Source organism: Schistocerca nitens, chromosome 7, assembly GCF_023898315.1.
Source record: "Schistocerca nitens isolate TAMUIC-IGC-003100 chromosome 7, iqSchNite1.1, whole genome shotgun sequence".
NCBI classification, from domain to species: Eukaryota; Metazoa; Arthropoda; class Insecta; order Orthoptera; family Acrididae; genus Schistocerca; species Schistocerca nitens.
The window spans coordinates 186105001-186130817 of NC_064620.1; the positions used below are offsets into that span (position 1 = coordinate 186105001).

Sequence of the window (25817 nt, forward strand, 5' to 3'; positions counted from 1 at the left end):
AATCGAAATTGTCGTCTCTGTGTGATGAAACAGGTTCATGGTTGTAAGAGAATCTGTTGAACTGTGATTGTTCGGACTCTAAGTCTCGTACTCTCTGTAGATTACCCAAATTACACGCGTTGCGCGAGTCTGGCAAATGTTCGAAAAGTGGTGTCTGCTGTGCTGTGTTATTAACTGAAGTGTTTTTCATCTCTGTTATTTCTTGCTGTAAACTTGACAGTTTTCGACGCAATGTGTTATTAGACGAATCAATCTCATTAATTGTCTGCTGTAAATTTTGAAATTCCGGTGTTTGATTAAATGCAACCGGTGAAGTATCGTCTGATTTATTGTCATTAGTAGTTTCGATGACGTCAATACGATTGGCCAATTCATCACATTTTTCAGTCAGTATTTTTACCTGATCATCGGTTTTAGTGTCATTGGCATTAATCTGGTTTTGCAATTTACGTGTAGTTTCGTTCAGTTTTTTAACATCAGCTTTCACGACATCGGAATCCTGTGTTAGTTCTAATTGTTCGAGTCTATCGGTCACTGTTAGAAAATCTGTTATGTATGTGTCTGTTTTCGATTTCAGATCAGAAATTTCGTCACGTAATTCTGTGTTTGACTGTTCGATGGTATTAATTTTGTCCGAAACTGTGGCAATATTATTGTCTACATACGTTTTTGCCTTCGCAAACATTTTACGTTTGTCTTCTTGTCTCTGTGCAGTGATTGTTTCCATTACCTGGCGTTTTACTTTATTTTGATCATCAATAAATTTACGAAAACGCGTATTACTGTTTTCTATGTGAAGATTAAGACGTTCATTAATTTGTGTGTTCTGTTGTTCGAATTTTGCGTCAATCTTTTCATCCATTGTGCGCGAAAGTTCTACCGTCATTGCTTTAAACTCGTCGCGTAATTGTGTAGCTTTTTCAGAGCATTGTTTAGCGACTGTACTGATTTCCGCTCTAAGTGTTTCTGTTGCAGCTGTTTGCAATTCCCTTAATTCCTGAGCAACAGACTTAATTTCTTCGCTACTTTTTCGTGAACAAGCCTCAATTTCCTGGCGTAACTGTTCCTTAGTGTCATGACATTGTGCGGCAACGGCCCTAATTTGTTCACTTAACTGTCTGGAATTGTTATCCAATTTTTCATTTAACTGTCTGGAATTGTTATCTAATTTTTCATTTAACTGTCTGGAATTCTTATCTAATTTTTCATTAAACTGTTTATTATCTTCGCTCTGTTGTCTGACCTGTTCACTAAGTTGATTGAGATTTACATCATTGTTGTCTTGTTTTTCAATAATTTGGTTAATTCGTTGCAGCAATAGTGCCATAATTTGATCTGAGCCAAAATTAACATTTCTATTCTCTGTGCTGATTAATGGTGGATCTGGAATCGTTTCGCTTTCTGTAACCATTTGGTTATTTTGCGATTTACAAGAAGGTTTGTCAGTCAGATGTACACTGTTAGACATTATTTCGGAATTAAATAAGTCCGGCGTACTTTCCGTACACTGATCATTTTCATTAGACAAATTTGTCTGTTCGTCACGTGAATTTAGTAAACCGGTTGTGTTAGGCTGGGCAGCGCTCATTACAATAGAGCGTCCCGCGTTATTGATTGTCGTCAAATCAACAGAAGACATAACCGAGTTCGTTTGTTCATCATTAAGGTAAAAGTCGTCATTCGCGATTAGAACGCACTGACTGTTAGTGAACACAGCATTGTCATCATTACACTGCGTGTCACTAGTCCTATCGGTAAAATTGTTTGAGTCGGTAACTTCATTCACAATACCTCGCGATACACTATTCATAGTCTTTCGCGGCATTTTCACAATAGTCACAATTAATCACAAAACAAATAAGCACAATGCAAAATCAACACACAAATACAACAGAGCAACGAATTGCCGTTGACCTGTAGAAAGAAAGTCACAAGATTAGTAAAAGCGTTGCGCCAAATCCTAATTATATCTAAGAAATAAGAGCAGATATCTGACTGTTTTTCAAAAGATTCTCTACGAAATACGATCCTGGACCGGGTGTCGCCAAGTGTAACCTCCCCACAACATTTTCTAAAAATATATATATATTTATTAGTTATGGTGCCACAGCTAAGTGTGACCTTCCCACAAGAATATTAATGGCAAAGACAATTAAATGAAAGCTCGCTATCTGACTCAAGTACAAGTTCCCATTAAATAATGAACGCTAATCCCATGATAATGAAACTGTAATGATAACCTAAACTCAATTCAACCGAAAAGTCGGTGTTTGCCCTGTGCGAAACGAGAATAAATTTCTTACCTTAGTGAAACTGCATGTCAAAATTCTGCTCTTATTGTTCTCTGTTGCTTGCATGAAAAGCATTGGAAGTACATTTTAAAAATCTTTGTTAAAAGGAAATGGAAGGAAATTTGAATAATTGTCTCTAAAAATGCTTTTAAATCAAAATTATTATTGGGGGCGATTTTTGAAAGTTAAATTACAATGAGTGTTCGTTACATTATCTGATGAGCGCAAAGCTGCATGATTATTTATTTAAATAAATTATACCTCGTCCTGAATCTCGACCATTGCGATGCCGACGCCCGCCGACTGCTCTCCGCTACTGCTAGCAACCGACTCCAAGCACTACTGAGGAGTGACTACTGCAGACTGACTGACTGCTCGCTACTGCGAGTCGAGCGCAACTGCTCTGGTCAGAGATTCTACAATGTCTCAGCATCGCTGCCGCACAACATACGTGTTTCAACTTTTGGGAATTTTTCGGAACGCCGACTTCGTACCTTTCCTGAGTGCAGCACTCCGTGAAGAATGGGCTGCCATTACCCATGAAAATGGAGACACTCCTAATCTTGTGCCTAAGCGACGGCGTCTCATTGGCTAGATTACGTAACTGCATGGATGTGCTGCTCACTGAGATGGCGCCCTCTATGCCCGTATATTATGTTTGCGCACTCTATCCAATGTCGCTAGCAGCGCCATTTTTCACGATAAGCTACAAGAAGTCTTCCCTGCGCTCTTTCTCCATCAAGGGCATGCTTCCATGCACTGCTAAGTGCATAACAGGTGTATGTGTCACAGTTGCCGTTCAAATGGCTCCAAGCACTATGTGACTTAACATCTGAGGACATCAGTCCCCTCGCCTTAGAACAACTTAAACCTAACTAACCTAAGGACATAACACACATCCATGCCCGAGGCAGGATTCGAACCTGCGACCGTAGCAGCCGCGTGGTTGCGGACTGAAGCGCCTAGAACCGCTCGGCCACAGAAGCCGGCACAGTTGCCGTCACTAAGTATCTTTGCTCTGCTCCTGTAATCACAGGGTCCCAATAGCTCGATGCGTGGGCCAGAATTCTCGTATGTTCAAACTTATTTTGTTTCTATTGACAACTCTCTCTCCCTCCGTCTGTCTGTCTGTCTGTCTGTCTCTCGCTCTCTCTTTCTCCCTCTCCGTTGGACTGGAAATGGATGGACATGACTTGGCCGTACATGAAAGAGCCCTGTAACTGTGAGCGCGTTAACCTTGAAACTTCTGTGTCCAGTGCCGTTCACCGCAATGTCATCAAGTTCTGCGACAAGAAACTTGAAGCCACCATATCTCTGCCGGCTTAAAGGCCTGAATTTCTCTCCAACTCCACGAATTCTACCAGTTGCCGTCAATATCACTGGAGTGAGTCAAGCGGGAGGACTTGTTCCTAGCCTGATTTTAGCGATATCCAAGACACCTAAGTCCAGTGTGAGCTGAGAGGACTGAAAAGGACTGAGATTCTCGGTGAAAGATGAACAATCGTATCACTGACAAGGGGAATCATAGGGTTACCCTCAATGAAATTATCCTCAGTGCAAGAAATTACCCTAATAAAGTGTGTCTGTACTTGGAGGAAAGCACTTTTACCAGATTATTTACCGAAATCCTACATCACAACTGAACTATTGGACAGTGGAGATACCAAGGGACTCTGACCTCAAATTCCACGCAAGCTCATCACAGACACCCGAATTGGTATTGCCAAAATGGTCAAAAATGACCATCCACCAAGATCGATCGTGAGTGCAGTTGGCTCTTCTACATATAGGGTGACAAAATATTTGTTTAGATGTTAGCATGTTTCGAACAGCCGTTACCCTGAATGACGGCGTAACCAGAGACGACTGTAGACCAGTTATAACTGGAAACGTTTCGATTCATCTACGCACCCACTGCAACCACAACTGTCGAATTCGTTTGGTCAACATAGCAACATATAGGGGTCACCTGCAGCGTAGTTCTATGTTTAACAATGTGCACTAAATGGTATGATTCAAAGACTTCTTCCTGAAACAGCGCTGTAGACTCTGTTGTGAAATTTGCTGCAAATCGTCTAGTATTCTGTTTCACATAGCAGGAAAGCCTCCGACGATAATTTCCAGCGTCGTCTTCTGGTGCTCATCCGAGGCTCACGGGTCGGACAATAAAATTGAGGCATCAAGAGAACTGCATGCTTGAGCAAAACGGAGATGCTAGCCGAGCCTCCAGGTGGCGCTGTTGTATTTGACCACAGATACCACCTGTGTAATTCCATCAACACGTTGAAAGTGGCAGTTGTGGTCAGAATTGTGTTCTGTGTAAAATGGTTCAAATGGCTCTGAGAACTATGGGACTTAACATCTGAGGTCATCTGTCCTCTAGAACTCAGAACTACTTAAACCTAACTAACCTCAGGGCAGCACACACATCCATGCCCGAGGCAGGATTCGAAACTGCGACCAAGTGGTCGCGCGGTTCCAGACTGAAGCGCCTAGAACCCCTCGGCCACATCGGCCGGATTGTGCTGTGTAGTCTGAGTGCATTAACGCGGAGCTAAGTGAATTCGAATGTGAGCAGATTGTTTGTACTCTTCCAAAACCTCGGAACCGAAGTCTTTGGTGTTCAAGAGGGCCGGCCGGAGTGGCCGTGCGGTTCTAGGCGCTGCACTCTGGAGCCGAGCGACGGCTACGTACGCAGGTTCGAATCCTGCCTCGGGCATGGATGTGTGTGATGTCCTTAGGTTAGTTAGGTTTAAGTAGTTCTAAGTCTAGGGGACTGATGACTTCAGCTGTTAAGTCCCATAGCGTTTAGAGCAATTTGACCCATTTTTTGGCGAACCCTATCAACACCAAAATTACACCGAATGAGTTCTATGAGCAGAGAATTGCAGGGAACTGGAATTCCAAAGCCACTCATCAATGATTCAAGTGCCAGTAACAGGAAAATCTGGTCGCGAATCCATAAATCCTGGACTATAGAGCAATAGAAGAAAGTAATTTGGTCGGAGAATGAGATTTTCACTCTGCAGCGGAGTGTGCGCTGTTATGAAACTTTCCTGGCAGATTAAAACTGTGTGCCCGACCGAGACTCGAACTCGGGACCTTTGCCTTTCGAGGGCAAGTGCTCTACCAACTGAGCTACCGAAGCACGACTCACGCCCTGTACTCACAGCTTTACTTCCGCCAGTACCTCGTCTCCTACCTTCCAAACTTTACAGAAGCTCTCCTGCGAACCATGCAGAACTAGCACTCCTGAAAGAAAGGATATTGCGGAGACATGGCTTAGCCACAGCCTGGGGGATGTTTCCAGAATGAGATTTTCACTCTGCAGCGGAGTGTGCGCTGTTATGAAACTTTCCTGGCAGATTAAAACTGTGTGCCCGACCGAGACTCGAACTCGGGACCTTTGCCTTTCAGCTCAGTTGGTAGAGCACTTGCCCGCGAAAGGCAAAGGTCCCGAGTTCGAGTCTCGGTCGGGCACACAGTTTTAATCTGCCAGGAAAGTTTCATAACAGCGCACACTCCGCTGCAGAGTGAAAATCTCATTCTGGAAACATCCCCCAGGCTGTGGCTAAGCCATGTCTCCGCAATATCCTTTCTTTCAGGAGTGCTAGTTCTGCATGGTTCGCAGGAGAGCTTCTGTAAAGTTTGGAAGGTAGGAGACGAGGTACTGGCGGAAGTAAAGCTGTGAGTACCGGGCGTGAGTCGTGCTTCGGTAGCTCAGTTGGTAGAGCACTTGCCCGCGAAAGGCAAAGGTCCCGAGTTCGAGTCTCGGTCGGGCACACAGTTTTAATCTGCCAGGAAAGTTTCATAACAGCGCACACTCCGCTGCAGAGTGAAAATCTCATTCTGGAAACATCCCCCAGGCTGTGGCTAAGCCATGTCTCCGCAATATCCTTTCTTTCAGGAGTGCTAGTTCTGCATGGTTCGCAGGAGAGCTTCTGTAAAGTTTGGAAGGTAGGAGACGAGGTACTGGCGGAAGTAAAGCTGTGAGTACCGGGCGTGAGTCGTGCTTCGGTAGCTCAGTTGGTAGAGCACTTGCCCGCGAAAGGCAAAGGTCCCGAGTTCGAGTCTCGGTCGGGCACACAGTTTTAATCTGCCAGGAAAGTTTCATAACAGCGCACACTCCGCTGCAGAGTGAAAATCTCATTCTGGAAACATCCCCCAGGCTGTGGCTAAGCCATGTCTCCGCAATATCCTTTCTTTCAGGAGTGCTAGTTCTGCATGGTTCGCAGGAGAGCTTCTGTAAAGTTTGGAAGGTAGGAGACGAGGTACTGGCGGAAGTAAAGCTGTGAGTACCGGGCGTGAGTCGTGCTTCGGTAGCTCAGTTGGTAGAGCACTTGCCCGCGAAAGGCAAAGGTCCCGAGTTCGAGTCTCGGTCGGGCACACAGTTTTAATCTGCCAGGAAAGTTTCAATTTGGTCGGATGTGACATATTTTACACTCTTTCCAATTTACGTCCCAAGAAAGAAACATAGTGAGGCTTCGTTGGTGATCTGAGCAGCTGTATCTTCTTATTGCATGAGTCTTGTCGTTACTCCGAATAGTCGCGTTATTACCAAGGATTGTACGACGATTTTGGCTGATCAGGTCCATCCTATGGTACAATGCTTATTCCCAAATTGTGATGGTGTTCACGCAGTTCTCATCGACCAGGACAGGTTTTGCGAGCCAAAGGATAAGGGGTTGCACCCGTCCTGGCCACCACAGCCACCACACACCTCAATACTGTTGAACCTTTGAAGAGAACGGTGATTGATCGCTGTCATCGTTGTATTCTGTATTGAACTGGGTACATAGAAAACAACAGAGAGACTTCGTCCTGCCGTAGCCCTCAGTGATTGACAACCGCACAACAGGTCACAGCAGTCCACCCGCCCCACCGACGCCCCACACCGAACCCAGGGTTATTGTGCAGTTCGGCCCCCAGAGGAACTCCCCCCCCCCCCCCTGAACGTCTCACACCAAAAGAGTGTAACCCAAATGTTTGTGTGGTAGAGTAATGATGGACTGTCATCGTTACTTGACTTTGCCATCATTTTGCAGGAAGAAGGAAGAATTGTGTAATATGCTCTTGAGAACCATACAGGACCTGTAATTATCCATTGCGAAATGATTTGAAAGTTTTTCGAATGCCAGCGGTTTTCTTATATCATATTAAGCATAGTAATGTGTTGTGTTTTTGGAGTTTCCTTGTCCGCACTCTGTTTTCTACACATATTGAAAGCTATTACTTTTCACTGACTTAACTACGAAACAAATACTGCATGAATAATGCAGATCATGGATACTGTACGATAAAAATCTGTAGGCGACGTAATAAATTTTTCTTTCGTCTCTTACTGATTCAATATACGACAGCTGTGTTCGTACGTTCATTATACGGGTGAAACCAGCAACTGGTTCGGCGCCACAGAATCCTTTTAAACACAAGAAGCCCGCACCAAATATTATCGTCTGTGCGCTGTGTGCACAACATCAACGGCCCTGTTTCGGCGAAAAAGGGGGCCGTGGAGGGGGGTGACCGTTACATAACACCAAAGGCGCCACTGTTTGCGGAGGGCAGCGGTCTTTTAAATTAATCGCAGCGGGGCAAATTGTAATTGAATCGGCGACCGTGGGGCAGCGCCGGCTTCGGATTTCGGCGTCTGGCGGGCGCTCCATCAGCGCCGGAGGTTTTAATTAGTGGCGCCGCGCTAAAGCGGTTAGGCCGGCCAGCCCCCAGTGACGGCTGGAATCGCGTTAGCTCTGCCCTCCCCGCCCCTCTACCGCGCCTCCACCGCCACCTCCGCCCTCGCCCTAATAAAGCGTCCGCGGCTGTCATCCGCCACGCACCTTCCCCTCCTCGTTTACAAGTGAATTCGACTTTTTCCGGGGCCTCCTAGTCGAGGCCTAATGCCACCTCTCTTCCCCCCCCCCCCCCCCCCCCCCCCGCTCCAGCAACCAGCGCCAGCACTGACCCCCGCCCCCACCCCTTTTCTCTGCACGACCTATTACATTCGTGCTTCTCACAGACACTGTCAAAGTCTTGCAGATAGCACGTATACATACTCAGTAGACAAATGATTTTCAAGTATCTGTAAGTCCATCTTTAGACAGATAACCTGCGGGACTTCGGCGATTTAATATACACACATCAAAGAAAATTTTGCATCACCTCGGTTCCGATAGTGCTGGAACCAGTACAGGAAATTGGAATAGAGATCAACGTAAACATCATTTCCGTCATTTTTATTACTCATGAAAAGCACACATTGCATGTTGTACCACCATACAGCGAGACCTTCAGAGGTGGTGATCCAGATTGCTGTACACACCGGTACATCTAATACCTAGTAGCACGTCCTCTTGGATTGATGCATGCCTGTATTCGTCGTGGCATACTATAGAGATGTCATCAGGGCACTGTTGGTCCAGATTGTCCCACTCGCCGTAACTCAGAGTGGTTGGTGGGTCACCTCGTCCATAAAAAGCCCCTTTCAATCTATCCCAGGCATGTTCGATAGGGTTCATGTCTGGAGAACATGCTGGCCACTCTAGTCGAATGATGTTATCTTGAAGGAAGTCATTCACAAGGTGTGCACGATGGGAGCGAGAATCGCCGTCCATGAAGACGAATGCCTCTCCAATATGCTGCCGTTATGGTGGCACTATCGGTCGGAGGATGGTATTCACGTATCGCGCAGTCGTTACGGTGCCTTCCATCACTACAAGCGGCGTACGTCGGCCCCACATAATGCCACCTCAAAACAGCAGATAACCTCTACCGTGCTGCACTCGCTGCGCAGTGTGTCTAAGGCGTTCAGCCTGACCGGGTTGCCTCCAAACACGTGTCCTACGATTGTCTGGTTGAAGGCGTATGGGACACTCACCGGTGAGGAGAACGTGATGCCAAACCTGAGCTGTCCATTCGGCATGTTATTGGGCCCATCTGTACCGCGCTGCATGGTGTCGTGGTTGCAAAGATGGGCGTCGCCATGGACGCTGGGAGGGAAGTTGAGCACCATTCGACCTATTGCGCACAGTTTGAGTGATAACACTTCGTCCTGTGGCTGCACGAAAAGCATTAAACATGATGGCGTTTCTGTCAGGGTTTCTCCGAGCCATAATCCGTAGGTAGCGGTCATCCACTGCAGTAGAAGCCCTTGGGTGGCCTGAGCGAGGCATGTCATCGACAGTTCCTGTCTCTCTGTATCTCCTCGATGTCCGAACAACATCGCTTTGATTCACTCGGAGACGCCTGGACACTTCTCTTGTCGAGAGCCATTCCTAGCACAAAGTAACAATGCGGACGCGATCGAACCGTGGTACTGACTGTCTAGGCATGGTTGAACTATAGACAACACGAGCCGTGTTGGAATGACTGGAAGTGATCGGCTGTCAGACCCCCTCCATCTTATGCTGCTCATGCATGGTTGTTTACATATTTGGGCGGGTTTATAGTGACATCTCTGAATAGTCAAAGGGACTGTGTCTGTGATACAGTATCCACAGTGAACGTCTGTCTTCAGATGTTCTGGGAACAGGGGTGATCCTAAACGTTTGTTGATGTGTGTAGAATTTTGAATCAAAGCACCTTTCAGCTCTCTAAATTTTCAATTTTTTTATTTTTGCGTAAACCTTTTCTGAGCTACAGTCGGCAAATGATGATCGGGGGCACCGCTATGTCAGAAAAATCTACGGATACCAACCACAGGGGGCCTGAAGATAGTGTAATATAGTGATGGAACTGGTTGCTCAAATAAAATAACAACTGGGAATTTAGACGTCTGAAAGCTGTTTTGATTCGACATTCTATAAAGGATATTTAATTGAAAATATGACTGTCTTGCTTGACTTTGTTTTCGTCAACCGTTATTAACTCGACAGAATTAAAATTACTCAAGGATGTTTTATCTACACATCCTATTTTTCCACGAACTCTGCCATTCTTCGTTCTGGTCACTAAGCCATCTCTTTAATGCACGAATTACCTCATCATCCTTGTTGTATCCTGACTACTCGTCGAATAAGGGATGCCTAGGAAACCTGCTTTCTCGGATCGCTAAACAAATATTCAAGCAAATCGTATTAATGACGTTTATTACAAAAGAAAATGATTACAATACTAAACTTTGTGTTAAACAGATATGTCGCAAGAAAAGGGCGACAGACAATATAAGAAATCTGTTCAGTTAGACACTGCTACATAGTAGAAGCGAAATGACTAGTCTTGATGTTATTCTTGAACTCGCTGCTGTAGAACGCGGCGAACTGGATGATCTTGAACTGGAGAGCGGCCAGGAGGAGCAGCGCTTATGTTCTCTTCGCCTTGAGGTCGCTGCTGACTCGTTGTCGTCCAAGAGAGGGGTCGGTGTGCTGGCGCTTGACTTTTACATCGGAACAAGCCTCAAAACTTCTTTCACGAATGCTACGCTTTCCTCCATTTAACGAGTGCAATCCGAGGAAGCTATGGCAATGCTGCGGGGTGGATGGAGTATCAGTGTCTATCCCTGTTTCCTGGTATGTTGAGATGTCCTCAAACTTGTGAGAGGCCGTGCGTTATCGGGTAGAGTCTAAATATCATCTGAGACAGTATGGCGCCAAACTCGCTGTAAACGCTTCGTGAGTGCGGTTAATGTGTTCACGTATGTCTCCGAATTAATGTCACTGCCTCTTGGCATCACGTCGCTGAGACTCTCACACTCACAGGATCGAAATAAGTACTCATCATCTTGCTGGCAAGAGCAGTGGCTTTGAATATTTTCTTTTGTGGAGAGAGAGGATGACGTCGTGCCGTGGCTTGTCTTTTTCTTTGATAAGGATAGAACCCGAAGGCATGAATTGAAAGTTGTGCCAAGGCCAGGCCTCGAAACTAGGTCTGCTGCTTACGAGGCAGATGTGCTGACCATTCCATCACCACAGTGTTGTAGCTACCGTAGCTGCACGGGATATGTAAGTCTAGTGCCCTCCCTAGCTAAATCTTCAATTCGCGTCTTCAGCCCATTGTTTCTCCTTCTCATATCATCAGTATTATTGAGGTTCTCTGTTATTAGGGCAACATTCCGCTTTTTTATGGAATGGGAAATTCCTGTCTGTACCTCAGACATAAGTGACATATAGATCTCATGAAATGACTCTTTCCCGAGAGATATGAGTCTCAACTGTACCTCGATAAGGGTAGAAGCTGAAACAATGAAGCCGGCCGGAGTGGACGAGCGGTTAAAGGCGCTACAGGCTGGAACCGCACGACCGCTACGGTCGCAGGTTCGAATCCTGCCTCGGGCATGGATGTGTGTGATGTCCTTAGGTTAGTTAGGTTTACGTAGTTCTAAGTTGTAGGGGACTCATGACCACAGCAGTTGAGTCCCATAGTGCTCAGAGCCATTTTTGAAACAATGAATTAAAATTTATACTACAACTTGGACTTGAGCCATACCTCCTGCTCAGCAAGGAGATGTGGCGCCCACTCCACTACCATAGCAGTGTAGCGAGGATACCTGCCAATGCCTTCCCTAACACAAACTTCAAATCACACCTTCAGCCCATTTTTTCCACTTCTCAGATAAACAGTACTCCCTACACTGGACAATATACTGACGGTTTGAGAAGAGGAAAAAAATGGACTTCAAGTTTGAATTCAAGTTCGTGTTAGGTAGCCCGCGTAAGTGAACTAGCCACAAAGCTTTGGTGGTGAAGTGGTTAGCATAGGTGCCTGGCAATCAGGAACACAGCTTCAGTTTCCAGATGTAGCTAAAATTTTAATTCATTGCTTCAGCTTTTATCCTTATCGAAGAGAAATGTGAGACTCATATGCCTCAGGAGAACGTCATTTCAGTAACTGTCTTTTTGTTTCGGACTCTAAATGATGAATTTGGGTTTCATTACCTTTCACTATTCGAGACGAGAGGGCCTCCTCTGAGCTTCAAAACGTTGCAACAACTCAGAACGAATGTTCAGACTGTGTTCAAGCGTAACAAGGCACGGAATCCATCTGCCACACATGTTTTGAGTGCCCAAGAACGTGGGTAAATGCTCACCCACGTCCTCTGTTGGTTGACAACAGTAGTCCCCACTGCTGAATCGTAATTCATCGAGTGAGAACGACAAAACGCTGCAACACGTCAGGTGTCGCAAATCATGGTGCTCGCCAGCCGCCCTCTTGTGGTCCCACTATCCGCACCCAACGGACAACTGTACTGTCGACTGCTGATACTCCATACTTCAAAGCAAGGTTTGTGAATATTCCCAAAAGTATTCATTCGCTGCAGAGAGAAGTTCAATGGCGACACGCTACTTATAACACGTACCACTTACAGACGCCATTTTGAACATTGTTGCAGCTACTCTCGGTGTTGGAGGAAAAGAAAATTTTGCTCGCGAACTTGCGAAAATACGCAAAATTTCAATTTCACAACATTGTTCTCTGCTGAGAAAAAGAAAAAAGTTTGGCATTACATTCCGAGCGACCCTCGTGTATGACGAAAGAGATGCGAGAGTAGTGCGATTGATTGGTCGAAAAAATGGTTCAAATGGCTCTGAGCACTATGGGACTCAACTGCTGTGGTCATCAGTCCCCTAGAACTTAGAAATACGTAAACCTAACTAACCTAAGGACATCACACACATCCATGCCCGAGGCAGGATTCGAACTTGCGACCGTAGCAGTCGCACGGTTCCGGACTGCGCGCCTAGAACCGCGAGACCACCGCGGCCGGCATTTATTTGTCGGAAACGGTGATAATTTATAATGCGAAAATATATTACAGAATGACCACAGTTAATAGCGAAAATCGACTTGAATGAAAGGATTCGATAACAAAGGAGAAGGGTTCCACTAACAGCGTTTCAGTTAACGAATGTGTGGTTATGAACCGCTTCTGCTGCTGCATAAGATATTGTGGTAGTTAGAAGCAATGTGTTTCTAATTCGGTCTTTCGGATTAATCCCTCATGTAATTGCGCTCAAAGTTTATCCATGCCCCTTGTGCAACACCGGAGTCTACGGTACATTTTTTGAATTTTCATTTTTATTTGGTATCATTTACAAATGAGACGTCATCTGGTGAGTAAGACACTTCGTATTTTCACAGTATTAAATTGTGCATATACGTAACATCAAGTTATAACAATGTTGCGGCTTCAGATACGAGGTCTACTTTCTACACTGCCAATAAAACTCCTCTGTGACTGGCAGATTGCAATTGCTGCCTGCACTGTTGTCTGCGTGCAGCTAGCCACGCTTCTCAAGGCGCCGCAGTTACCTACAAGACAGGTCACGCAGCGAGCACATGGAGATCGAGAAAGAAATAAGATTGAGTGGCGGTTCGCTGAAACGAGAGACACAAGGAAATTTTCATGGGAGTACAGAATGTAAAACTTATTTTATCTATAATAATATTCCGAACAAAATATTTCTGGGGAAAAGCAAAAAGTTTTTTCAAAAGTGGAGAACAGCAGATTTCCGTTTAGGCACCTGTATGTCAGTCCATACTAATATTATAATCAGGATAGTGTGTCTGTCGATGTCTTTTCTTGACCGATTTGGATGAAATCTAATATTTACAGGATGTCTACGCGCCGTAGATAGAGAACCACCGCTCAGAATAACACCAAATTTGAACTGCATATTATTGATGCAAGGGGAAACGTTGAGGAAGAAAACCGTAAAGTCTGGCAATAGATGGCACTGCAAGGGTCTTAACGTAAATTCCAGATGAATCGTAGTTGTGGGACCGTTGTTCATGTAAGCCCCTCCACCACGGCAAGGGGGATGGAAACAATCGAGCTCACCTAAAAATAAAATGCCATCGGTATCCGACACAAGACTTTCAGTACACCGCCCATCGTTTTTTTCCACATGCTGAAATCAAGAAATAGCACATTCGACAACAGATAGCAATGTTCCGGGGCTCACGTTCAGAGTGCGCTGCGCAATGCGTGCCTTCAATTCAGCTAAATTCGTAACTGGAGCATTCAACACAACATCTTTCAGAAAACATGGATTAAGATCAGGAAATCTAGATCACCAGTCTGTAGAGAATTGACAGCTGATAATTCTGGCATTTCCGACCGGCCTCTGCAGCAGCCGCTTCACTCGTTGTGCAATGTGCGGAGCAGCGCTATCTAGCATAAAACTGATCCTACCCACACATACTCGCTGTTGAAGGTTTGAAAAGACGTTGATGCTCCAAAGACTCTCATACCATTTACCAGTGACGGTACAGACGATAGGACCCACAAGACTCATCTACTTGAAAAAATATGGACCAATCGTAAACGATGCCGTCAACTCACACCACACAGTCATATTTGCAGAATGAAGAGGAACCGGTTGATGTGCATATGAATTTTCCGTTATGCGTATTGTGATTTATTCGGAAATAGGCTTCGTCTGTCCACAAAATGTTCCATGGCCATTCATAGTCCTCTTCCATGCGATCAAGAAATTTCAGAGCGAATGTTTGTTCTGCTGGCAGATCAGCAGGAAGCAACTTGTGTGTGTGTGGGGGGAGGGGGGGGGGAATTGGTACAGGTAACAATTCAGGACGCTTAGTTGGATTTTATGCCCCTTGCTCGGAGTCGTGTCCGGAGTTCTGCATGGTTGCACATCACGACCGATACCTTCTGCAAAGTAGTGATCTTCGACAGGCATCAGATTCAAATGGTTCAAATGGGCCTTAACATCTGAGGTCATCAGTCCCCTGGACTTAGAACTACTTAAACCTAACTAACGTATGGACATCACACACATCCATGCCCGAGGAAGGATTCGAACCTGCGACCGTAGCAGCAGCGCGGTTCCGGACTGAAGCGCCTAGAACCGCTCGGCCACAGCGCTCGGCTGGACATCAGATAAACTGCTTTCAAACCCTCTGCCACGCTGCTCGTCAAAAGACCCTGTCTTTTCGAATTTCGTAATCATTTTCTCCAGAGCTTTAGCGAACATCGGATCAACGCCTTTTTTCATACCCTTGAGTGTTCGAAGCTACTGTAGGACAACTGGTGCAGTCACCGTCTAGTAAAAGGGATTTACCAGCAGAGCGCGATCCTTCCCGGAGACAATCATGTTACTTCTTCGTTCTGTTTCTAATTGGTTTATTTGTTTTAAAATAAATTGTGTGACGACGAAAGTTTATGCTATACAGGGTAGTCGGAAATTCCCATACAAACGTCTAGGACTTGTAGAGGGTAGTGAGTACATAACATTTTGAATAGGAACCCATGTCCGGAAAAGTATCGTTTCCGTTCTACGACAGTTTCAATGCAGATGATTGTCTCATCCACACTCAGGTGAGGAATGTGCTTAGGCGTGACCCAGTACAATTGTTGCATTCCATTTGAAAAGAATAGTGACTCGTTCCGTTATTTTACATACGCATTTGCATTACAACTTACATCTTATGGTTTACATTAGACGACAACAACAAGAACCCAGCATCTACGGCAGCATCCGCAACATACCGATGCATTACAATAGCGGCTCGATGTGGCAACCACCAAAGTTGTTACACACATTGTACCGCCGAAGCATGTTTTGGGTACACTCTCTTCATCCCTCCAGGTGTCTCTTCAAGGTCTTGTGCAGCGGCCAGAACTCGTGCCAGCAGATCTTCCTCTGTCTCTACAGGTGTATCATAAATTAGGCTGGCCATACGACCCTACAAAAATTAGTCCTTAGAGGATAAACCCGGCGATCGTGGCGGCCACGCGGTTGGACCATCATGGCCTATCCATGTTTCACCATACCGCCTGATGAGATGTCTCCGGACAGCCAGTGAAAAGTGAGATGGGGCTCCATCATGCTGAAACCACATTTCCTGACGAAAATTCAATGGCACACCTTCCAAGAACGGGTCCATTACGTCTCGTAGGAAGCCTAAGTATGGGGACCTGTGAGCTTGGATGGAAGGAGGTGTGATCCAATCACATGACCGTCAAGAATACCTGCCCACACGTTAATTCCAAACCTGTCTTGAAATCCCTGAACATGCGTGGCATGACGTTTTCCGTCCGCGCAGATACGGCTGTTTCGAGCATTCAGGACCCAATACCTTGTGAACCTACATTCATCTGTGAAGAGAACTTGACGTGGAAGCAGGAGCGCGTCGATGCAACGGTGCAGGAACCATGTGCAGAAGGCGACGCGTTGTGGATTGTCTGCTGGACCCCTAGCGTGTATCCTTTGTAAGTAGTACGGATGTAATTGTTGCTTATGCAGGACGTCCAAGACGGTACTGTGACTAACAGCCATTGCACACGCAGTTGTTCCCAAACTCGTTGACGGGCTGTCTTCAGTGCGACGCAGTACACCTTCTTCAAATTCGGGAGTGCGGAGTCGCCGTGGAGCACCACAGTCCTGCCTCCTCACGGTGAAGGTACCCGTTTCTCGTAGTCGTTGCGTAACTTGGGCAAACATTCGTGCTGTAGAGTGTGACGGTGTGGGAAACGTTCGTGATACAGCTGACCAGCAGCTCTTCCGTTACCTCCAGCTTCGCCATACTCAAGGAGCATGTCTGTGTATTCCGCAAACGTGTACTGCATCATGTTTGTTCAAAATGTTCAAATGTGTGTGAAATCTTATAGGACTTAACTGCTAAGGTCATCAGTCCCTAAGCTTACACACTACTTAACCTAAATTGTCGTAAGGACAAACACACACACCCATGCCCGAGGGAGGACTCGAACCTCCGCCGGGACCAGCCGCACAGTCCATGACTGCAGCGCCCTAGACCGCTCGGCGAGTCCCGCGCGGCCTGCATCATGTTTCCTCTATCGGTGATGCACAAATAATGACTCTGTCTCACAACAAACCGGACAATAAGTTACTATGAAATTACAACCCTTAGCTGCTTACAGGCGTTGACATATGTCAACGGGGACAGATGAAAATGTGTGCCCCGACCGGGACTCGAACCCGGGATCTCCTGCTTACATGGCAGACGCTCTATCCATCTGAGCCACCGAGGACACAGAGGATACTGCTACTGCAGGGATTTATCTCTGGCACGCCTCCCGCGAGACTCACATTCTCAACGTATTGTCCCGCACTACATTCGTAGTGCCCCCGACCATTATACTCATTACTCACGGCGCGTTGCCGATTCCCGTAATAGTTCGGGCACTGTTTGTGCATCCGCACAGAAGAAGAAAATGGTCAAGTGGCCGGTGAGCCTGATATATATATATATATATATATATATATATATATATATATATATATATATATATATATATACTCCTGGAAATGGAAAAAAGAACACATTGACACCGGTGTGTCAGACCCACCATACTTGCTCCGGATACTGCGAGAGGGCTGTACAAGCAATGATCACACGCACGGCACAGCGGACACACCAGGAACCGCGGTGTTGGCCGTCGAATGGCGCTAGCTGCGCAGCATTTGTGCACCGCCGCCGTCAGTGTCAGCCAGTTTGCCGTGGCATACGGAGTTCCATCGCAGTCTTTAACACTGGTAGCATGCCGCGACAGCGTGGACGTGAACCGTATGTGCAGTTGACGGACTTCGAGCGAGGGCGTATAGTGGGCATGCGGGAGGCCGGGTGGACGTACCGCCGAATTGCTCAACACGTGGGGCGTGAGGTCTCCACAGTACATCGATGTTGTCGCCAGTGGTCGGCGAAAGGTGCACGTGCCCGTCGACCTGGGACCGGACCGCAGCGACGCACGGATGCACGCCAAGACCGTAGGATCCTACGCAGTGCCGTAGGGGACCGCACCGCCACTTCCCAGCAAATTAGGGACACTGTTGCTCCTGGGGTATCGGCGAGGACCATTCGCAACCGTCTCCATGAAGCTGGGCTACGGTCCCGCACACCGTTAGGCCGTCTTCCGCTCACGCCCCAACATCGTGCAGCCCGCCTCCAGTGGTATCGCGACAGGCGTGAATGGAGGGACGAATGGAGACGTGTCGTCTTCAGCGATGAGAGTCGCTTCTGCCTTGGTGCCAATGATGGTCGTATGCGTGTTTGGCGCCGTGCAGGAGAGCGCCACAATCAGGACTGCATACGACCGAGGCACACAGGGCCAACACCCGGCATCATGGTGTGGGGAGCGATCTCCTACACTGGCCGTACACCACTGGTGATCGTCGAGGGGACACTGAATAGTGCACGGTACATCCAAACCGTCATCGAACCCATCGTTCTACCATTCCTAGACCGGCAAGGGAACTTGCTGTTCCAACAGGACAATGCACGTCCGCATGTATCCCGTGCCACCCAACGTGCTCTAGAAGGTGTAAGTCAAGTACCCTGGCCAGCAAGATCTCCGGATCTGTCCCCCATTGAGCATGTTTGGGACTGGATGAAGCGTCGTCTCACGCGGTCTGCACGTCCAGCACGAACGCTGGTCCAACTGAGGCGCCAGGTGGAAATGGCGTGGCAAGCCGTTCCACAGGACTACATCGAGCATCTCTACGATCGTCTCCATGGGAGAATAGCAGCCTGCATTGCTGCGAAAGGTGGATATACACTGTACTAGTGCCGACATTGTGCATGCTCTGTTGCCTGTGTCTATGTGCCTGTGGTTCTGTCAGTGTGATCATGTGATGTATCTGACCCCAGGAATGTGTCAATAAAGTTTCCCCTTCCTGGGACAATGAATTCACGGTGTTCTTATTGGACAATAAGGGACGTCTGGGGATCGTTTGACATAGTAACCGTTATCGTGTCTGTCTACCCTGTTGCATATCAGGACAGGGGACTCAGACGTCTCTTGCCCTAAGCAAACGTTGACGAGGTACACATCTGAAATGAAACTATCGTAGAAGGAAAAAGATAAGATTCCGGACATGGGTTCCTATTCAAAATGTTCTGTGCTCACTGCCCTCTACAAGTACTAGACGTTTGTAACGGGAATTTCCGACCAACCTGTATGCGAGGCATATGTATTGTACTCGACTATAGACCAATGGAAATGCTTTTATTAAATAAAACACATTGTGAATTAAATTCTTACTTGCGTGTGATGACGTGTATCGCATAATTTAGGTCTATGTTTTGTCATTTTGTCTATTCCCCCCCCCCCCTCCCCACCTAGCAGCCGACTCGACAGTCACCTTTCAGTCTGCAACTCAATTCGGTTAGACCATTGCAGTGTCATAGCCCGAACATTTGACAATGAGCGGAAGAGGGCGTCATCTTTTAAATTATGCGCACACGTACTAAACGACCAAGATGCCGAGTAGCAGAGAGGATAGAGCTGTGTACGAGTTGTTGGGAGTGCAGCCAGCAGGCGGCCGTAGTTGGCCGCCGGCGCCGTGTTCCAGCGGCCCGGCGTCCATCGCGCCCGGATGCCGGGCGCGCCTGCTGACGCCGGCACGCGGCGGCTAATGTCGGCGACATTGTGGCCGGGGCGCGCGCCTGCCAGCCGCCACGCCGCTGCCCGCTACACGTCAGCCCGAACTCGCCAGCCGGGATACATCACCCGCCGGTATGCCCGACGGCCGCGCAAATTGATCGCGGCTGGCCCCACACCCCCCGTGGTTCCTGTCTGTCCGCTCCCCGCGGCGCCGTAGTCGCTGACGAGGGAGACCAGTCGCAGCACGCGAAGATCTCGAAGTGATGCATTGAAACATTTGTGAAAGGTATCTCAAAACTAAATCACAAAAACATTTTTTTTTAAATTTCTAATTTCGTCTTCCAATTGATCTGATGCTTCCTTCATCATTTCGTATCCTACGGTAATTTTTCAGCTGCATAGACTATTTTCCGTATTGTTGCCTGCCAGTGCTACTTTTTCACTCTAATGCTCTTTCCTACGCCCGCCGTCCATGTACGTCGTAGCAGACGTTCTAGTACCTTGTCCCCTCTTCTGTCTGCAATAAATCATTTCTTTTTAGTCCTACGTTACTTCACACTTTTTCTTACTATCTAAAATTTTTCGAAAGCACCATATATCAAATGCTTCCAATCCTTTTCCAGACGGTCGCAGGTTAGAATCCTGCCTCGGGTATGAATGTGTGTGATGTCGTTAGGTTGGTTAGGTTTAAGTAGTTCTAAGTGCTAGGGGACTGATGACCTCAGAAGTGAAGTCCCATAGTGCTCAGAGCCATTTGAACCATTTGATAACAGGTTACGCGTGGGGAATAAAGGTGATATCGTTTTGTGTCGAAACTGGTTGCATGTCTTCAAAAGAATAAACGACTTTGGTTTTGTTCTCATTGTTCAAATAAATTTTTATTTGGTCTCCTTTGCTGCGTTCTCAATGTACAGATTAACATCAGGGATAGGCAACAACCGTTTTATGTCTTTCGACTCATCTAACTGCTGTCTAGTTTCTGCACAAGCTACATACAACCTTTCGCTCCCTGTAATTTATCAGATGTTAAGGAAATTATTACTCTCCATTCTCCTACTCTTCATCAACACTGCCCTTGTCGTCTTTTCCTTAAACCATATTCTGTATCAAATACGACTTCTGTTTCCTTGAATATGACTCTGAAGACTTCCTTACATTAGGTTTGAAGAGCCATGTCGTCTTAGAACCTCCAAGCTACAACCTCTTCATTTTCGCTCATCCGTTTCTGTTCAGAAATCTCCTCCCTCTTCTGTATTTTTACACTACTTCAGATCTACGTTGGTAGTATGATAATGTTTGATATACTACTTCCTGACAATTGTGGGCCTATATATTCAATAAGTATGATGTGTAACCCGAGGTCTACAGACATGATGGCATTATAACCGTACTTCATTAAGGATTATATTTTCGTGTGTCACTACCTCATGTTATTGCACCACTGATATTCTGTTATCTGTGTGGGTAACAGTTGCACATTTGCATTCAGTAAAGGATGTAGTGAATCCCGAGTTCTACATGTATACTTACATGATTCTTCTCATGATCAACTAATATCAGTTCCCTATGCTAGTGTGTTATCTAAACATGATTGAACTTTCTGATTATTGTTCGTATCTCTTGCACCTACTCGTTTTACTTATTTTTAGCCTGACTGCTCTGTCTAAATACTAATACTTGCATATGTTGATAACATGTTGTCAACAAGCATGGGATAAATGGTCTAAGTTATTTAACAATTCTGCACTGGCTTCGAAGAGCTATACGGTTTTTTAATTAATCCCGTACAAACTGGCGTTACGTATTCTATAAAATTAGGCTTTGACGTCATTCAGCGTCTATCAACAATACGAAGTATTTATAGCATGAATTTCATTGTTGCTTTCCTTAGCACACTGTAAATGATTTATGTATACATTTCGCTGTTGTGATGGCTTCTTGTTTCCTTGTTATGTCAACAGTGATAACGCTCACTGTAACTATCTCTCGATGTATTTTTACTAAAGATGTTCAATACAGAGATCCCACTTAATTCTTTGCAGTAGATGCAATATTTCTCTGGCATCAAGTTACTTTATTACCGCCAGTGAATGTATCAAAGGCATCACCATTTGTGATAGTATCTTTGCTTGTTTCATATATATGTTCCTCTATGCTTTCCGTCACTGTCATCCTGTGTTCCCATTGTAAATGCTGGACTTGACTATTGATTGTGGACTCAAAACTGGCTCTAAGCACAAAGGGACTTAACATCTGAGGTCATCAGTCCCCTAGAACTTAGAACTACTGAAACCTAACTAACCTAAGGACATCACATACATCCATGCCCGAGGCAGAATTCGAACCTGCAAAGCGTCTAGAACCGCTGGGTCACAGCGGCCGGCGATTGTGGACTTTCATTATGATAACTTTGATGTTGTATGAGTTATGAGGAACATCAGTTACGACTTCACCTGATCTGTTTTCCCTTGTAAGTACATTTGTGTACGGTACACCAGTATTTTTGTCACGTTGTATAATTTTTATGTACATTACAAGTGTTCAGTTTCTATGATGACAAACGTTCTGTGATGTGATGTATGACCCAAACCGATAGACTTATAGGTTTATAATAAACAACAGATGGTTAATAACTCATTTTTTCCTTCGTCTTCCTTCAGTGCTTCAGTGACGCACAACTACAACGAGAGTGGTGGAAAACTGTGACCATGTCACATGCCCTTCCTTCTTGACCTTAGGTTTTTGTAGATGTTTGTATATCATTCGTCTGTCTTGTACTTTCTAAGGATTTTCAACATTGTATCCTCCAGTACGTTTCCCCTTGTGACACAGACAAAGAGAAAGTAACGGCTACAGATACAATTTTCCATCCTATCAGCAATTGTCCGAGGTGCCTGGATAGCCCTGTATGTAAAGACACCGCTTCCGCGATTCGGCCCCGGATCGATTTCTCCCCGTGGGTTAATGACGAAGGCAGGTGTGTCGATCAGGGTGGATGTATTTTTAAGGTGGTTATCCACGTTCGACTGCGTGGTACTGTGCTGGTACACAAATACGGCCTTATTTACACGAGTTGCAAGTACTTAGAAAAAGGTCTGCCCACTTTTACTAGGATAACACACGTATTCCTCCACGAAGGGTAACTGGATGGCGACAAGAGGGGCGTTCGGCCACTTCTTAAATTAATCATACCAAATTCCATCGTAACAATGCCGAGCCCGTGTAAATACTTGACAAAGGCAAAGAACAAGATGATACGAGGCGGTGTTCGGATGGACCTTCTAAGCAAATCCAACGCATCGTACGTGCCTGTGGAGGACTATTCTTTCATCGTCACCTGACTCAGACTAGGGTCACTGTTGCAAGCCTCAAGACCTGAGGAAACTGAGATACATGGCTGAAAACATATTAAAGAGAAAACTACACTAGTACAGGTAAGGTAAAATCTAATCAGTACCAAATAACACAGCTAGAAACTTCTTAAAAAACCAACTCAATATCAGAGTTCTAAATCAATTACAGGCGTGGAAAAGAACGTAAACAGTTGTAGCTACTCAGTGGAAAATTATGAACTGCCTATCCAGGTGCAGTTATGGGTCTTCCCCATCTGACGTGTTTACCACGACCTCCTCAGGAACTACCTGATACACAAATTTTATCAGAGTCGCTCTCTTCGTCGCTTTCCATATCACTGGAGTGGAGGGTAGCTGCCTGTGGCGCACCATATTCACTGCAGTGGACAACTTTTAGTGATCACTTCTTTGTCTTGGCAGTCACTTATGAGATTGCAAATATATGCAGGACATAACAACAGTAGGGACTGCTGTAACGTATAAGCAACTAATATGTATCGTAACTACAACAAATATGTAACGTTGCTAAAACAAATATGACCATGTTCGTATGTGAAACTGAACCCGATAAGCAACCTGAGCTATCAGTAAACGGAATCTAACGTGCATAAAACTGTGTGCATGTTGTACGAGTGTCAGATTCACTGTCCTTTAAGCACTCAAGTGATCGTTAGAGATAGAACTCAGCAAGTCGCTCTTAACGGAACTAAATCGACAGATGTAAAGGTAATATCAGGAGTACAACAGGGAAGTGTGATAGGACAGTTAAATGATGTAGTAGAAAGCGTCGGATACTCTTTAATGCTGTAGATGATGCAGTTGTTTATACCAATGTAGCAACGCCAGAAGATAGTAAGAATTTGCAGAACGACCAGCAGAGAACTGATGAATGGTGCAGACTCTAGTGGTTGACACTGAACGTAAATAAATGTAAAATATTGAACATATATAAGAGAAGAAATCTACTACTAAGCAGCTACACTATTGATGACAAACAGCTGGAGACAGCGTCTGCCGTAAAATATCTAGGTGGAATGACCATATAAAACAGATAGTGGTAAAAGCAGGCACCAGACTCAGATTCGTCGGAAGAATCTTAAAGAAATGTAATTCAGCCATGAAAGAAGTGATATGCAAGGTGCTTGTTCGCCAGATTCTTGAGTATTGTTCTATATAGGATCCCTATCTGGTAGGGCTTGTAGAGGAGATAGAGAAGATCCAGCGAAGAGCGGCGGTTTCCTCACTGGATCGTTTTGCCGGGAGAGAGCGTTACAGAGATGCTGAACAAACTCCACTGGCAGACTTTACAAGAAAGTCGTTGTGCACCACAGAGAGATTTACAAGTGAAATTTTAGGACAGCACATTTCAGGAGGAGTCAAACAACATATTACTTTCCCCCACGTACATCTCGCGTATTGACCACGAGGAGAAAATTCGAGAAATTAGAGCCAATACAGAGGCGTACCTACAATCATTCTTCCAACGCACTATTCGCGAGTTGAACATGGTTGCAGGGATCAGATAGTGGTACCGAAAGTACTCTCCGGCACACACCATTAGGTGGCTTGCGGAGTATGATGTAGATGTAGATCGTTTCATGAAAAACTTAAAACTAATAACTGGATTAAGCTACCTGACTGCGTATTTGAATATGAAAATCTAAAGAAACAAATGAACCTGTAACAATGACTACCTAAGCTCTCTGAATGCGTTTTTGAACAAAAATTTACAAATGATACAGGATCTTCCTTGAGCAACGGAATTTACTGGATTAGAATACATGACATGTTGTGGTTGTCAGTGTCTCTGTTTTGGCCCTAAGTTTTGCACTCACCTCTTTAGGTGACTGCCTTTTTCCATGCAGGAGCAGTGGATACAGCTTATTGTTACTATGAATGAATTTAATAAAAAGGAGTTTTCTTGGGTCCTGTTAACTACTGAATAACTTGTGAGAAGCGAATTCATAAATTAAGTCTATTTAAAACTTCATAATCGTCATAACCCATAATCAGTAATAGATAGTGACAATTACAATGGCATAGATACCAATAATGGCTGAGTGCCAGATTAACAGATTATTTCAATTTTAAAGTTACATTAACAATTAATAACCACAGCATATTTATTTATTAATTATTATTGTTTGGATGATAAGGAGGCTTCTTTAACTGACAAGCAAAACATGGGATAATTGCAAACTCGGACTGACAATCACGATCATAACCGCGCCCTAAAACACTAATCATCATCATCATCATCACGATCATAACCCTGCTATTGCTTGTGCATTACACTTGCGAATTTTACCTTGAATTCCACCTTCAAGCGTAGTTAAGCCATCTAAATCTCTCCTGGCTATAAATGAACTCAGGCCTTGAGTTTTGTAAGATCTGCCATCACCGACGTGAGGGCAGCTTGACACGTCTTCTGTCTCCCAGCTCTCGACCGACACTACTACTTCCACTCTCGCAGACAGACCTCATCTCAAAACAATACTTAGAATACTTACCGCTGCTGACTGAAATTTCATAGCCAGGCACAACTACATAAGGGCGTTTCGTCACATATTTTAAAATTTGAACACACTTAACACATCCTCTTCAGTCCGGAAGTTAATATCGCTGCTTTTAACGGACACCTCTTTGTGACTGAAATTATTTTCGTGTTTGATAATCTTTACTCCCTTGTTGTGGAGCCTTTCATAGTACCAGTCACGCGGGGTAGCCGTGCGGTCGGGGCGTCTTGCCACGGTTAGCGCGGCTATCCCCGTCGGAGGTTCGAGTCCTCCCTCGGGAATGGGTGTGTGTGTTGTCCTTAGCGTAAGTTATTTTAAGTTAGATTAAGTAGTGCGTAGGCATAGCGACCGATGACCT

General features: G+C 45.5%; 1 protein-coding gene and 1 non-coding gene across 2 annotated transcripts in view; one reads left to right on the top strand and one right to left on the bottom strand.

The window, feature by feature from the left end:
- The window catches only part of LOC126195305 (uncharacterized), a gene marked incomplete at its 5' end in the record, with an annotated part of 1237647 nt that overhangs the window by 231461 nt on the left and 980369 nt on the right, over positions 1-25817 (top strand). The window lies entirely within an intron of this gene.
- Positions 5366-5440, bottom strand: Trnas-cga (transfer RNA serine (anticodon CGA)). The gene has a single exon. It is a non-coding gene; the product is annotated as a tRNA-Ser (tRNA).